We start from the raw sequence: 2,793 nt of genomic DNA on the forward strand, positions 1-2,793 counted from the left end.
GTCGACCTATGAACCCAGAGGTCACAGTTCAACTCCCGGTCAGGGCACATGCCCAAGTTGCAGGCTGGATCCCCAGTGTGGGGCATGCAAAAGGTAGCCAATCAGTGATTCTCAGTATTACTGTTTCTATCTCTCTCTTCCTCTCTGAAATTAATAAAAATACATTTAAAATAATAATAATAATAATACAAAGTGTGGCACCCAGGCCAGCAAGCAGCAGCAAGAAACACCTGGGGCTTGTTAAAAGCGAAAATTCTCAAGCTCTGCCCCAGTGGTTCTCAACCTGTGGGTCGCGACCCCTTTGGCGGTCGAACGACCCTTTCACAGGGGTCTCCTAAGACCATCAGAAAACACAGATAGTCCTGACCGGTTTGGCTCAGTGGATAGAGCATCGGCCTGCAGACTTGAGGGTCCCGGGTTCGATTCCGGTGGGTCGCGACCCACAGGTTGAGAACCACTGCTCTAACCAAACCTACTGAATCCAAAGCTCGGGAGTGGGTCTCAGGAGGGTGTGCCTTAAGAAGCCCTCCGGCTGATTCGAGCATATTGCTAACGTGTGAGAACCTGCAGATAGATCATGTGTGTGCAGAGCTTAGAACAGCGTCTGGTACACAGGCATCTGAGTTGCATCTTGAAAGATGAGGAGAGGAAAGTATTCCAGGCAGAAGAAACATCATGTGCCTGGGAGTGTGGGGCATGGCCAGAGCAAGGAATGTGTTGAGAGGAGATTGGAAATGACCCTGCAAAGGACAGTTTCTTTTTAAAACTCACATCATTACATTATTCTGTATGTTTGCATGTTTACATTTTTCCATAATACAATGTTTTTCAACAGCGTGTGTTGTTTCTTATATTATTCTTTCACTGTCATGTACATTTGAAATAAAAAAAAATTTAACTTTTTCAAGACCTTTCACCTCTCCCACCACCCCACCTGCACTGCTACGCTAACCCCTTGCCCTGCTTTTACCAGTATTTACCATGGGCCTTGAGTACTGAGTTCAGGCTTTTCTCTTGTAGACACTGGAAGTTTTGTAGCAAAGGTGTAACCTGTTTAGATTTCAGTTTTATTTTTTAATTTATTTTGTATATATTTTTTATTGATTTCAGAGAGAAAGGGAGAGGGAGAGAGAGATAGAAACATCAATGATGAGAGAGATTCATTGATTGGCTGCCTCCTTCACGCCCCCGAGTGGGGATTGAGCCCGAAACCCAGGCATGTGTCCTTGACCAGAATTGAATCCGGGACTCTTCAGTCCGAACGAAGGCTGACACTCTATCCACTGAGCAAAACCAGCTAGGGCTTTAATTTATTTTTTTATTAAATTTATTGGGGTGACGTTGGCTAATAGGATCATATACGCTTCACGTATACATTTCTATGATACATGACTTGTATATTGCATTGTGTGTCTACCACCCAAAGTCAAATCATCTGTCATCAAATATTTGGAGATTTGAGTTTTAAATAAAGAAACAGAAATCCAGCCCTGGCGGGGCTCAGTGGTTAGAGCACTGGCAAAGAGTAGAGGGTTCGATTCCAGTCAAGGACAGGCACTCAGTTGCAGGTCCCCCAGCCCCCGTGGGAGCACCTGTGGGAGGCAACCAATCAATGTGTCGCTCTCACGTTGATGTTTCTCTCTCTCTCACCCTCCTCCCTCCCTTCCAGTCTCTCTGGAAATCACTGGAAAAAATATCCTTGGGTGAGGGTTCTCCCTCCTCCACCACCTCGGGTGAGAATTAAAAAAGAAAGAAACCAAAATCCAAAGAACAGAGGTGGAGCTGGGACTTAAACTTGCCTCACTCCCAGACAATGTAGGACCCTGCACCACTCCCAGCCCATCTTGTAGGTGGGGAAGGAAAGTTTAGAGGGCCAAGCCACAGAAGAAGCCAGGCGTGAAGGGGCTCAGCTGCTGTGGGAGTTGCCCTGAGCTGGACACTTGGACCCCTTCAGCCATGACAATGAGCCCCACCCACAGGTACAGCCAGTCTCCAGGGGCCTCACACACATACCTGCTCCAGTCCCTCATGACCTAAACGGAAGCGCCCTCCCCAAGAGCTCAGATCCGGGCCCGTGGATGGCCGAACTCACCTCCCTACAGCCAACTTCTCTTCTATAACCAAGACCACAGTGTGTCTTTCCTCCTCCTACATGCCTGGGAAAAGGTTTTTTTAAAAAGCTACAAACCCGTGATAGAAAGGGACAGTAGGCTGAGAGGCCCCTGGGTCTCAGGCCCAGGTGAGCCTGGGTATGTTCATCCTTAGTGCTGCTTAGGGATTAAATGAGCTACGAATCCAGGCAGAGTGCTCAGACCATACCAGGCGGGCACAAGTGCTCAGTAAATATGAATCAGAGAGTGGGCAGCCATTCTTCCAGGTACAGGACAGCCCTAGCTGCCTAACGGGTGCTTAACCTAGAATGTGGTGAGTGAAGGAATGATGCAAAAATAAGATATCCAGGACTCCCCAGTGCAGACTTCCAAAGCAGAGTTTCTGGCAGTGGAGCCCGGGAACTCTGCACCAGGATCACTGGGCACTTGTTTAAATCGCAGATCCCCAGCCCCTCCCAGGGCTGCTGAATCTGCCTCGGGTGGGCCTGGGTTCTGAACAGCCAGCAAGCTCCCCCAGTGGTTTCTGTAAGGACCAAGGTCGTCGGGGCGCCCCATTGCTGGAGCGGGTAGTTGTGGGTGCACAGATGGCCCAGACCCACTTCCTTCCTCTCTCTGGCCCCCACCCCAACACTGCCACCTCCACCCTCGACAAAGGCCGTGAGGGGGCGGGTCAGCTGACCCC

Source organism: Myotis davidii, unplaced genomic scaffold (assembly GCF_000327345.1).
Source record: "Myotis davidii unplaced genomic scaffold, ASM32734v1 scaffold562, whole genome shotgun sequence".
NCBI lineage: Eukaryota > Metazoa > Chordata > Mammalia > Chiroptera > Vespertilionidae > Myotis > Myotis davidii.